The sequence below is a fragment of the Medicago sativa genome, chromosome 6 (assembly GCF_051527215.1).
Source record: "Medicago sativa cultivar Bolivia chromosome 6, Bolivia_mono, whole genome shotgun sequence".
NCBI classification, from domain to species: domain Eukaryota; kingdom Viridiplantae; phylum Streptophyta; class Magnoliopsida; order Fabales; family Fabaceae; genus Medicago; species Medicago sativa.
In genome coordinates this window covers 91,634,029-91,648,751 of record NC_140754.1, presented here as the reverse complement: position 1 = coordinate 91,648,751, position 14,723 = coordinate 91,634,029, and the positions used below count along the sequence as shown (strand labels likewise).

General features: G+C 34.8%; 1 pseudogene; it reads right to left on the bottom strand.

Moving 5' to 3' along the window:
• Nucleotides 1–5,565: 5,565 nt before the first annotated feature.
• Nucleotides 5,566–14,723, bottom strand: LOC146918203 (uncharacterized; annotated as a pseudogene).

The window sequence follows — 14,723 nt, the reverse complement described above, 5'->3', positions numbered from 1 at the left end:
ATATGTTACCTTAATTCCTAATCTAAATTCACCGTTTTAACATGAATTAATTATTATCAAACTGTGGAAGCGAACGCGGAGGGTTTGATAATGGTTAATTCATCATCACAGATATCAATTCATAAAGCGAACGCGGAGCTTTGATATCCGAACAAGTGAATTTAGACAAGGTTTGTGAAACATGAGAATAGTCTAGCAAACCTTGGGACACATAAAGTTTCGATCTTCAAGGGTCCCAAAGGCAATCACCCATGAGAATAGGTGTGGTTGTTGGAGGGATACACTCACTGACTTCGAGAGAAGCTGTGATATGCTAAAGAGAAACTTGTCCTTAGAAATTAAGATCAACGCATAATTATAAGTTTAAGGCTTGCTTGTGAAAAGATTCGTTATTATGATGAACCGATAATCCCAAGGCTCTTTTATATTATTGTTATTTACCTTCAGCAATTAAACCCCCTTTTTATAAACTTTTCTCTCTTCTAATCATTCTCTAAAAGTTAATTGAATTCACAACTCCCTAGCGGAACGATACTCTTCTTACTACTATTACTTCGATAGGCCGTGCACTTGCGGTTTGGCCCTATCATTACTCACAAGCCTAAGCACTACCCCCCCCCCCCCTATAGAAGTGTTTTTGCCTTCCGTGGGAATCGAACATAGTACCTGGGGTTAAGTACTACTTCAATGCATTCCCACTACCAATTGAGCTATTAGCCGAATGGGCAAACCAGTGATATATAGAATGTCTTTTAATGTAACTGCAAACTTATGGCCGTTGATTTCGAAAAGGTTTTTCGTGTGATCATAGTAACTTAACAGTAGGTCCACTAATTCAACTAGTATGTCTGATTTTACAACTGGAAGTATGTCAAAGAGACAAAAAAAATTATCCTTGACCGCCTCTATGATTTCTTAAAGATATTTGTTCAACTCAAAGATGGTTGGTAGTTTGTTACAACCTTTGGTCGACATTGCTTTATGAATTGATCTGAAATCATGAAAAAGCAAGGAAAATCATGAAATATGTTATTTCTCAAGTTTCAACTCAAGCAAATGTATCACACATAATCACTTCTACTCATTCTTACAAGTGCCTAAGATGCACAATAGTTCTACAAAATCTAGCAAAACAAAAAGGGGTTATTCCCATATTTATACAAATCATGAATCAAAAACCACAACATGCAATATTATAGTAGAAGTTTCAAACACACAAAATGGGATATTCCAAAAATCCTGTATTTTCTCCCTGCAATATTCAAGTTATTCTTATTTTCTTATTGCATCTAAAACTAAAAAGGGCAAAACAGATAAATTAGGGTTATACAAAAGCATTGATTCAATAAGAGTCATAAGAAAAAGAATAATAAGAGGGTACCTGGAAGAATCAATGAGAAGTCCTTTGAGAAGAGGGAGGAATTAGAATAAGAACGAAGAGAATCGGAAAATGTCGTCAGTTTGAGAAGACCTATGAAGTTTGCGAAGAAGAAAGAAGAACTTCGAGTGAACATGTTTTAGGTGATTGAGGTACTATTTATTGACCAAAAATACTCACAAAAACTTTCATTCAATTTAATCTCACGAATTCATCGCTATCCTGCTGGTCATTAGGGTTTAACTTCAAAGTTTTTATAGATGGAGAAGAATCTACTGAAGCTTTTTTACTTGACTGCAACAGTGCAAAGAGCCAAGCCAGTTCATTTAACACCGGATGTCGATTTAAAACATGTAGTTCAACAGAAAATAATCCTTTTCGGAAATGTTCATTCATATACAAGCATTGGAGTATGCTATTAACATAACAAGTTGCTCCGAGATTATTTAACCATGCAGGTGAATCAGATGCCCGAAGTTTGGTGTTTGGGTCTAAGCCAAGACTTTCAACAAAATCAGATTTTTTCTTCTGCCATATGTCAGAGTTCTGCTTTCCACCTAGAGGCGGAACCAATGCACAGAAGCAATTTGGGTTGTCTTTATTATTAATACGACAGCCTGAACAGACCGGCTTCGTAATCATATGGATTATATCATCATCAGTTGCCTCGCCTGTTTTATGAATTTTTTCACCCGTATGGTCTTCTGGAATTTCACTATAAGGATTGCCAGAATAATTCCACTGCTCCTCTATCCTGTCCTCTCCGGGACCCTCAACATCACCATCTTCTCTGAGAGCCATGGTCCCTGGCTTGACCGTATAAGATTTTCCAGTTTCTACTTGCATGGCAACAGACTGACTTGAACTTGAACTTGATTCCACAGGTGCAAGACCTGAACAGTCTACTTGCGAGGAAGATCTCTGAGGCATTCTTAAACTCGAAACCAAAGGCAAACTTCCACGTGCTTGATACGTGTCTGATAAGAAGTATCACTTACAAGGTTAGACAGTCACAAGATGAAGCCATAACTCCTTTCTTAAGGCGCATGATTTATTATAGCTAATTTAACGGGGAATTTTTTTTTACGAGACTATCAAAATTTAGTTTGTCAAATTGTACTGGTAAATGTTAATGAAAGTAGAAACTATGGATGTATCTACAAAAATTAAAAAATGATTTTGGCTACAATGATTATTAGTATCTACAAATGGATAGTAAATAAATATACAGCCATATAGTAAATGCACTTGAAAGAAAAGAACAAGTACTTGGATGCCAAATAAAGCATAGTTGATGTAGATAATGGCAAATGCACCCTTGCGACGTTAAGTACAACAAAAAACATGGGCTACGATCCACCATCTATGAGAGAGCAATTGGTATCACTCTAGTCATAAATGTTGTCAACAGGCAAATAATATGAAAATCTAATTATCAAATCAAGATTCAAGAAGGAATTTGGTGATGATATTGAAGTATTGAACTGAAACACAGAAAGCCTACTGCATGGCATAGACATTGTCAAGAACCAACTACTCTGACAGCTTAAACTCAGAGGTAGATGCTTAAGAATGATTTTATAGGTCATGACACACCACCTCACACGAGAACCTTTGGACTTTTAAGTGTAAGTGCCTTGTGCTAAAATTTAATTAATGAAAAGTGGGGCAACAAGGGATTGAACTACTGATTACTGCATCACATATTACAGCCTCTAATATCTCCTACAAAGAAGCTGAAATTTCAGTGACAATGTATAATATAGAAAAAATGACTGTGAAGAGGGGGCTAACTGAACATGATGGGCCACATATTGTAAATGAAGGGAAAGATGAGATAATTGGGGAAAAAGAACAAGATCTACACAGGTTGCACAAAAAGTGCCAAAAGAAACGTTCATTGGGGGAGCGGGAACAAACAGGGCTACCACCGGTGTTTAATCGAAGCTTCGGACAAGATGTTTTGAGAAGGAAAAAAATGCACCGGAATCCATTTCTTTATCTATCTCAAACAAACAGGCTAATAGAAGAGGACCAATAGGCAGAGGAAAGGGGGGGAAAACACTACAGAGTAAAGGAAGGGGCAGGTTAGAGTATTCAATCACAGCAGAATCTTTATTGTTACTTTCTGGTCATACTTTTTTTCTGCATTTTCGATTAAACATAGAGCCAGCTCTAATTGTATGGACTATGGAGCTTGATCTCCTTATTCCGAATATAATCTCAATCTTCTACCAATTATCCATCAAATCATAAAAACAAAACTCCAGTCAACGAAGCCCTCCCTATAAAATAGGTGTCATACTTAATACATTAACCTAGGGCTGATATTTATATAATTTACTGATCTATAATCTACGATGTTTATTAATTTAATAGCATTAAATTTAGCCAGGAAAGCAGCAGACCAAGGAAACAGAATATGATAAAGGAAAAACGAAAAACTTTCATAGAATTTGGCATTCAAAGGATTTCATTTCCTTTCTTGAGTCATTTACAGTAGGTGGATTTTGACTTGAGGAAAAGATATATGTTATTAAGCATAAAAAAAAAAAATCTTAGTAGTATAAGATGACAACAACCAGTCTACATATGTACATAAGTACTGAAAGATTTATACCTAGGCGTTGAGGTACAGCCTTTTTAAGACCAGCTTGGTATCTTTCCTCCTCATCTTCCGACGAATTCTTATTCCGTTTACGTTTTTTTCCTGCACGACGATCAGGCAAAGGTAGACCATTCTCTGGAACGATTCCATTGGGCATATATGTGGAAAATGTTTTTTAAAAAAAAAGTGAGGAACCAAAGGCTAAAAATTAAGAGCTGCATTTTTAGACACCACCAACCTTGTTTAATTTTTAACTGGTGCAAATTATTAATTCTTTGCGAAGCGAAATCGGCTGAAGCCATAAAGGAACCATTTGTTATGGTATTAACCACAACCTTCAGATTGCTTGGGCACCCATTCTCCTCTTGTTCTTTTACCAAAGGTTGATGGGGGTAGAACTACAATTTCAGATATAGTTTCCCCCCCAAGACCAGAAACATCCATTGTATCGGTCACAACAGCTTCACTTACAGAATCACCTATATCCCTTCTTTCTTGGGAGAGGGACTCTGAAATGCTCTCAACCAGTGGAGTCTCGTGCAGATCAGACGATTCTAATGCATCTGGGTGCTTATGAGCTTGAACAACTTTGGGGTTTACATAACCTTCCTTTTCAGAAGCTGACTCTGAATCATGCTTCATGGAGGGTTCTAGTGCTTTTGAAGATGGTTCAAAAGGTGATGCAGGATCCAAGCTCAAACTCGGAGGATCAGTATTATTTCAGTCATGATCATCTGATGCAGAAATTTTATCCCCAACAATGCCCTCTCCAAGAGAGATATCAGCAGATGCTTTTATAGATGACTCAGTTTCACTTTTAGAATTAATTTCAGCACTTTCAGAAATACTAGAAACTACTATTGTCCTTGATTGTGGATCGGTTGCAGGTCTAGGGGATGCCACTTTTGGTTGATCACTCAAAATTTCAGCCTGACCCAATAACCTAGTGTTATCATCCCAAGCAAAAGATGAAGATGGTTTAGAAGGCTCCAACTTTTCAAGATCGGGAGGGGGAATGATCGCCCTATCGTTTACATCACTAAGGGGATGAATTCCTTCGACGCTCAGGTCGACATCCGGGTTCACCACCTTCAGCAGAGCTACCGCCCGATCAAAGCCTAGCTTGACAGCGTCCACCAAGCTTCCCTTCCTGCTACTGCTACCCTGACCAACAACTTTCTGGTTAGCCTTGTTCACCAGGGAACGGATGTGAGACATCTTTCCTGCAAGTGAAAACACAAAACAAATTGTTAGTAAAAAACCTGAACCAAGAGGAGTTAATCATTTTCTTATCATTAAGAGGAGTTATATCAAGAGCCTCCATTTCACTCTTAGTAGTTGAGTTTTCAATATAATGTTGTGTCTGTTCAGCCTTTTCTTTAACTTCACCAGAACAGATAGTTTCCGGCTTACTAACATTAGGCAGAGCCATGTACTCAAGAAACATGTTTTTATAAGATGCAATGTCGGATTCTTGCTTGTTCCCCTTCACTGCCATGGCTGGTGCCAGGCTTGGTGCTCCAGTAGTTGGTGTATCTAAACTTGGCTTTCCTTCCAAATTCTGCATATCAGATGCCCCTTATGATTGTTTTTCATTAACGTTCACTGCAACATTATCAGTATGACACACTACCCCAACAGTTTCTATATTAGAACATGCTTTATCCTCCACACTCTGGCTACCAGAGGCATCCACGACAGCTTTAGTTGTTACTTGTACAAAAGGTGTGTTTCTATCTTCGCTCCTAATAGGATCATGAGCTTTAGGCTTTGGCAAGCAAGTTCCGAAGAAAACATCCTTCATTACCCTTGCAACTTTCTGTTCCTTAATTTGGGCATGATTGGTGGCTCTCTGTTTTCTTTTGGAATCATTAGCTGCTCCACTGGGCAAAAGGACCTCCAAAGCCTTAGCTGAAGATTTAGTCGCCATCATGGAACCATTTGCTGTGGTATTAACCACAATCTCCAGATTGCTTAGGCACCCATTCTCCTTTGCCAAATGTTCCTGTAAAAAAATGCGGGTAAGTTCAGCGGGTGTATTTCCAGCAACACCTGATTCTTGGCTTTAACTATTTTCTAATAATTTGTATGTTTGACTATATGTCCATTAAATGTACAATAGTAACTTGAAGATTAGTTACGAGAAATTATGTCTGTATTCCTACCTGTATAGGTAGTCTTATATGTTCTTGCACATCCGAGCCATCAGCAACAGGCTTCAATTGACAATCTTTGGCCTCATTTTCAATCCTTCGTTGAAGTTCAAAGGTTTTTTCAAGATTTTTATCCTCCTCTTCACGGTGTTCCAAATCATCATCATTCATAGAAACAACTTCATGATCTTGAAATTCACTGTCAGGTGATACTAGATCAGAACTGCAATAAAAACATTTTTAAGAAAAGTTACATCATCTCTAGAAGATTACATAAAACATGAATACTGAGAAAAACAAAGTGAACATATACTGACTCAAGAGTTGTAGACTGAAGCAAGGGGTGCATAGACTCGGATTGATCAACCATAGCATTATCTACACGCCTCTCAGGTTGATCAACCATACCATCCTCGCTAGCACAAGCGGAACCTTCCTCGGAATCTATTTGATCTTCCACATCTCTCTCGGGTTGATCAATGTGTACTAAGGAATCTACATGGGGTTGATCAACCATACCATCATCTTTATGCCCCTACAGATAGTTGGTTACCAGCATCCCGTCATTCCATTGCTAAAGCTCAGAATCAGATAAAAACTTTTGGCCAGTCGGTCCCTTATTTTGTTTCCTTTTTTCGCGACTGGGTCGTGTCCACATTATCTGATTCAAATCTACCGCCTCAAGTTCTTCAAATTGTTTGTGGACAAAATGAGGTGTATGGTAATGCACAGCACTCATACAAATAATTGGGGCCAAAAGCAGCGTGTACATTTCTTGAGCTGCTAAAATAGGACGATGAAGATCAAATTGGTACGGCTTCCATTCTATCATCTGATGAGAACGAATAAAAATTAAACTATGTACAATATCTAGCTTTGAAATTCTATTGGTAAAGAAAACAATGAAATTGACTTACATTGTCATCATTGTCGCCAAGAGTGTCTAATACTTCTTTTACTTCGTTTTGGTACTTGGGTGTGTGGTTGTGTGAAATATTGCTTACCGCCTCCACAACTTGAAGCAACAAAGGTTATTGCTCCTTCAAGTTGAAATTGATTTTAATGGCTGTTCGCAATCTTGGAATGCGGATAAGAAAAAACGCCTGCAAAAAGTAAAATTTCATTAAACTTAAACTGTAGTTGCGTATGGTAAAACTGGTTCAACGTTTTCTACAATTTAATTATTAAATAAAAAAAGAACTAGTCAACTTACCAATATAACCCAAAGGATGCCATTGATTACACTTTTTTTGTTACCAACCTCCTTCCATTTGCGAATACCTTCGTACAGGTATGCAAGAAGAGCTGCACCCCATGCATAGTTGTCAACGTCCTCGAGTTTTTCAACAAATTGCACATAGTCTCCCTTTATAGTGCTCTCGTCACCAGTAGGGATCACAAAGCAAGCAATTAACACCATTAAAGTTGCCTTCAACCTAGCATCAGGGTAAGGATTTGTGTCTCCAGCCAGGTCCTTCAGCCCCTTAATACTGCCAGGCTTTTTTTTTTGTCGATGCCGAAGACACGTTTGAACGCCCCCTTTTCTTTGGGAGCATTCATAATTGGTTTGCCCCGAATGGGAAAACCAGTGATATATAGAATGTCTTCTAACGTAACTACAAACTTATGGCCGTTGATTTCAAAAAGGTTTTTCGTGTGATCATAGTAACTTAATAGTAGCTCCACTAATTCAACAAGTATGTTTGATTTTACAACTGGAAGTATGTCAAAGAGACAATTTTTTTTTATCCTTGACCTCCTTTATGATGTCTTGAAGAGATTTGTTCAACCCAAAGATGGTTGGTAGTTTGTTACAACCTTGGTCGACATTGCTTTATGAATTGATCTGAAATCATGAAAAAGCAAGGAAAATCATGAAATATGTTATTTCTCAAGTTTCAACTCAAGCAAATGTATCACACATAATCACTTCTACTCATTCTTACAAGTGCCTAAGATGCACAATAGTTCTACAAAATCTAGCAAAACAAAAAGGGGTTATTCCCAGATTTATACAAATCATGAATCAAAAACAACAACATGCAATATTATAGTAGAAGTTTCAAACACACAAAATGGGATATTCCAAAAATCCTGTATTTTCTCCCTGCAATATTCAAGTTATTCTTATTTTCTTATTGCATCTAAAACTAAAAAGGGAAAAACAGATAAATTAGGGTTATACAAAAGCATTGATTCAATAAGAGTCACAAAGAAAAAGAATAATAAGAGGGCACCTGGAGGAATCAATGAGAAGTCCTCGGAGAAGAGGGAGGAATTAGAATAAGAACGAAGAGAATCGGAAAATGCCGTCAGTTTGAGAAGACTTATGAAGTTTGCGAAGAAGAAAGAAGAACTTCGAGTGAACGTGTTTTAGGTGATTGAGCTACTATTTTTTGACCGAAAATACTCACAAAAACTTTCATTCAGTTTAATCTCACGAATTTTTATAAATTTAGGATGTGAAGATACATTAACAATTTTTTTTATGTAAAATACTTGAAGAAAATATATAATATATACCTCACTGGGTATATAGACTAAACTTGAATTTACACATAACCTCCTAGCGTGATAGTTTATATTATTATTATGAGTATCCCGGCTGTATCGTTTCTTAAATTTTAAAATTTTCCCGTATCGACGTATCAATGTTGTATCAGACTATCAGGTATCAGGACTTCATTGGTAACGAACTTTAGGAGAACTTGTCCACAACTAAGAATTAGAAAAATGTTAAAATTATTTCTTTTTAATTAAAAGTATAGAATTTTTTTATTGAAAGTATCCCAGCCGTATCAATTCTTAAATTTTTTTTATTTTCCTGTATCGATGTATTAGTACCGCATCAGCCTATCAAGTATCCAGGCTTCATTGGTAACGAACTTTAGGAGAACTTGTCCACAACTATGAGTCAGAAAAATGCAGTAAACCCGTTGGGATACTTTTTGATAGTTTGTATTTTGAGTTTTAATATGTAGTTTAAATTTATTTATTTTTATTAAAAGTATCCCGGCTGTATCGTTTCTTAAATTTTAAATTTTTCCCGTATCGGCGTATCAATGCCGTAGCAGCCTATCAGGTATCCGGGATTCATTGGTAACGAACGTTAGGAGAACTTGTCCACAACTATGAGTTAGAAAAATGTTAAAATTATTTCTTTTTAATTAAGTCAGTAAAACCTACGATAAAAAATGTGTTAATCCCAATTATTGAGTATATACCCGGAGGGGTGTATATATACCCGCTGGGATATATAGTAAACCCGAAGGGGTATATCTTTGTTCTATGTCTGTTTGGTCCAGGTTTTGCCAATATTTTTTTGCTTTTGAGTTTTTGTCCATAGTTTGTATTTTGAGTTTTAATATTTAGTTTAAATTTATTTTTTTAATTAAATTTATCCCGGCTGTATCGTGTCTTAAATTTTAAAATTTTCCCGTATCGACGTATCAATACAGCCTATCAGGTATCCGGACTTCATTGGTAACGAACTTTAGGAGAACTTGTCCACAACTATGAAAAATCAATAGATCTTTTCTTCAACACATTTGGTTGTTGGGAGTTTGGTTAGTGTGGAACGAGCGTAACAACATGCTCTTTAATAACATCCAAACCCCAATGGATCAGATTTTAGACAAAATTCCATTCATATTGGTGGCTTAAAGCTAAAAACGCCATGTTTGTGTACGGTTCCCAGAGATGGTGGTCGGACCCTATAGTTTGTCTGGGTTTCGACTGACCCTTGTTTTGTAATTATGTTTTGACTCTTGGCTTGGTGGAGTGGTCCCGTTAGTACACCTTGTGCTAGGGATATTACACTCCAGTGTTAATATATTCCATTTTTACTTATTCAAAAAAACTATGAAAAATCAGTAAAATACTAGATGCATTTATTATTTTTTTCCTAAACATATTCCTAATTAATACTAATATTTTGTCTTGAAATATGAAAAGTCAAATTTAATACACATACAAACAAAGGACAATTTCGTAATATTAACACATAAAACAAACACATTAATTACACTGACAACTTTTCTTAAGAAATGTGAAAAAGGCAATGGGTGCCTACATTAAGGGACGGAGGAAGTATTAAGTGTAATCCATTGATAAATGTTTGTTTGTGAATAATGCTGGTGATGAGAGTTTTCACTGTGTATTTTCTTCTTTTGGCATAACAAGAAAGTTGATGCTCTTGTCATTGAAATGTAGGTAAAGTTTAATTTTCTTATTTGTCCACTGCACTTGTTTTTAACAATAGTGCTGTGATTCTTTTATAGAAAAGAATATTTTTGCAAGCTAGCATTTGTTTAAGTCAATTTGGGATAGGAATTATTATTATACCCTCGTTGTAAAATTAATATTTTATACTAGGAGAATATATTTTTTATGTTATCGTCTTTGAATTAGATACTAGAAATCACCATGAGGTGTGGAAACCGAAATAAACATTGATTTTTTAGAGGATGAAAAATAATTGCAAGAGAAAGAACAATTTATAAACCACTGATCAATAAGGTGAAAATTAAAAACAAGAATTCAGATATTTCCAACCTCTTTTTCTTTGATCTTTTCACGTCATTCAGAATGTAGTTAGGGTATAGAAAAGGGTTTTTTTTTTTTTTTTGTGTGAAAATGAATTTTTGGGTGAGAAGTGAGATGTAATGGTTCGGTTCAAATAACCAATGTAATGGTTCAGTTAATTTTAGTTTGGTTCGGTTCGGTTCAGATTTTGGATATTTTTTTCCCACCCCTAGATATGTCGATACAACATTGATACCTAAAGTTCTTAAATTTTAAAATTTTCCCGTATCGACGTATTATTGATACCTAAAGTTCTTAAATTTTAAAATTTTCCCCTATCGACGTATCAATGCCGTATCAGCCTATCAGGTATCCGGACTTTAGGAGAACTTGTCCACAACTATGAGTTAGAAAAATGTTAAAATTATTTCCTTATAATTAAATTGGTAAATACCTACGATAAAAAATGTGATAATCCCAGTTATTGAGTATATACCCGGAGGGGTATATATATAACTGCTAGGATATATAGTAAACCCGAAGGGGGTATATCGTTGTTCTATGCTGTTGAAAAATGTATAGACTATATACCCGTTGGGGTATATAATATACCCGTGGGGGTATATTTGCAAACACCCGGTCTTAATTCATGTTTTGGCTATATACCCGTAAACAAGTTAAAAATGATATTTAATTAAATATAAAGACAAGTTTTTAATGACAAGTTTGCATCTTGCATAAACTTGTTTTCACCATTGGATTAAAAAATACAATCATTTAATTAAATAAAAATTATTGATCTATTGGTAAAAATAATTTATGTATGATGTAATACTTATTTACTTGTGAACTTGATGAAACATTTAATTAAATATAAAGACAAGTTTGCATCTTAGAAACCTCCTAATTAAAAAAATAACAAAGAATAAACATCACACACAAAATATCCGTAAGTAGTATGGGGGATATATCGAGAGGAGTCCCGTAAAACTTCAAATCTTTGATCCAGGGGCGGATCTGTGTGAGGCTGAGTGTGGCTATTGCCACACCAGACCAGCCCATTCTTTTTTTTTATTTTATTTTTATTTTTTCTATACAGAGCATAATTTTTTTTTTTGAAATATACAGAGCAAAATTATATAATATATATGTTCTAGTTCGAAACATAATGTGACATTATTCTTTGGTCTAGTGGCGCGACATTTGTGTTTCTGTTTGTGTTTGGTTGTTGTCGGTTCAACTTTTAACTTTTGCGTTTTTTTGATAATTTTTTCATGATAATATAAACAACATAAAAAAATAAATTTACTTGTAAAAATAAACTTAGTGAGAGTTGAACTTGTGAACTCCAAACAAATTGACTTGATTATCTTCCAATAAGCTATAATGCTTGCAATGTTTTTTTTTTTTTGCAACTTTGATATATATATGTGTGTGTGTGGCGCGCGCGTGCGTGTGCGTGAATGTGCGCGCGCGCGCACACACGAGTCCTAAGATAAGATTTTGTAACTTACGTTGTTCATTATCTATTAATATTTATTTCTCCAAAAAAATTTAGTCTTACTTCCTTCAAAAAAAATTAGCCACACTAATAATTCAATCTCAGATCCGCCCCTGCTTTGATCCATAATGTCCCACTATATAACCTTAATTGGCCTAATCACGTGTTGCTCTCTAGTCTTTAGTGGCAACAAAACCTAGCAAGTCTGACACCAATGACTTACATTACTACCAGATACCATGACTTACAGCTAAGCCTTTCCTTAAAAAAAAAAAAAAAAAAACTATGCCTTAAAAAAGGCAAACATTTTGGCTGTTTATTAATTAATGGGAATACAATTTTTAAGTTTGAAATACAATTTTTTTGGAATCATTAATGGGAATATTGAATGGAAATGTCAAACACCGTACAACATTTCTAAGTTTTTGTTTGGGAAGGTGTATCTACTAAGTGGAATTAATCTCTCTCAAAGCAATAAGTGATTCCCCTTCTTTGGTTTTTCCATCACCATTCAACATATTTCCTTTTTTATTCATCATATTCTAAATCTATATTCCTCCTCTATATATTTTTTTTGAAGGGATATTCTTCCTCTATATATTCTTCAGCCTTTAATTTGTAACAAAAAAATACCACCGCGCCATGGCTACCCATAATATATTACTTCCTCCGTCCCTCAATAGATGACCTATTTGACATTATGAATTATTGACTTAACATACTTTGACCACATTTTTCTACTAATTCACAAAGATAAATAATATCACGTAAGATGTTGTTGGATTCGTCTCGATGAATATTTTTAAAATATTAAATTTTCATAATTTTTTTTAGTAGAGAATTGAAGATATCAAAGATAAAACAAATACATTGGTACGTGTGTCGGGGTCAACTAAATCATCTAATATGGGATGGAGGGAGTATTATTTGTATTCATATCCCTCTATTTGACGTCAAATATAGAAGATGTAGACCATGTTGCATTCGTCAAAGCGTTATACATTATCAATTGCTCAACAGTAGAAAACACAACAATAAATAGCCCATACCGAAATCAGCTCAAGATGTTAATGGGTTCTCTCCATTCAAAAAATACCACTTTCTTTAAAACAACAATTCTTGTATCAATAAAAATGGAGAAATGTTAACTTGTGCCCTTAAGACACATGTTAATGAGTTAAATGTAGAAATTTTTGTTGGAATTTGTGCATTGAATTTAACTTTTTAACTTTTAACTAATTGATTGCACTAATCTTAAGGGAATATTTCTATTTTTTGATTGCTTAACATGTGCCCTTAAGGCACAAGTTAACATGATCCATCAGGGGCGGACCTGAACAAGGCATGGTGTGGCAGGTGCCACACGAGTTCAGGTCCAATACTTTTTTTTTTATTTTTTTTATTGGCTCATTGTATATTTTTACTTATATATTAATACAAACACTTAATTTTGTTTATGTTTATACACACGTCTATATTTTTACTCATATATTAATACGGGGACATATTTATTTGTGTAATTTCTATACATGTCTATATTTTTACTCATATAAGAGAACCTTTTTTTTTTAATATACATGTGTTTATATTTTAACTTATATATTAATACGGGGATTGATTCATATGTCTATATTTTTATTCAGATATCAATACATAAACTTTTTTTTATATGCAATTGCGACTTGCTTCCAAAAAAAGAACGCAACACGCTCACTCGTCCGTACGCACAGGTATCCTGATAGAGCATTTGACATCTCTTGTAACCTATATAGAAAGAGGTGTTCTTACGACAATTAGTAATGATGTGATTTTATTTCATTTTCAACAAATGGAAAGTAGATTATTTTCTTTGTAGTTTTGGTTGCTACAACTATTTTTAAATATAACTTCTTATTAAATTTAATTTTATTTAATTATTTGACCAAAAAAATGTGCCCCACTAGTATTGAAAGTCCAGATTCGCCCCTGTGACCCATAAAAATGATACTCCCTCCGTCCCGCAATAGATGACCTATTTGAAAATGTGCAATTTTGACTTAACTTACTTTGACTGTATTTTTCTACTAATATACAAAGATAAATAATATCATATAAGATATCGTTAGATTCGTCTCGATGAGTATTTTCAAAATATCAAATTTTCATAATTTTTTCTGTGCAATATTATGGGACAGAGGGAGTACTACATTATATGCACTTTTTATGTGTAGAGGGGACATTAATTTCCATATGTGTCATCAATGCAAAAATGGTGCCGTGAATATACTCTCCTCGTTATGCCCGATATCAAAAGTAGGACTGATACGGTACCACATACTCCCTCCGTTTCTTTTTATAAGCAAATTTTACTTTTTAGATTCATTCAATTAATGATGTATGTGGTCCATATTATGAACTACATACATCATTAATTGAATGAACCTAAAAAGTAAAATTTGCTTATAAAAAGAAACTGAGGGAGTATGTATGCTTCGGTAATCTAACCAATTTTTTTTTCCTACCATTGATGCAAAGCCATTTAGTGAATGACACTGCAGTGCCAACCTTGATGAACTCCAT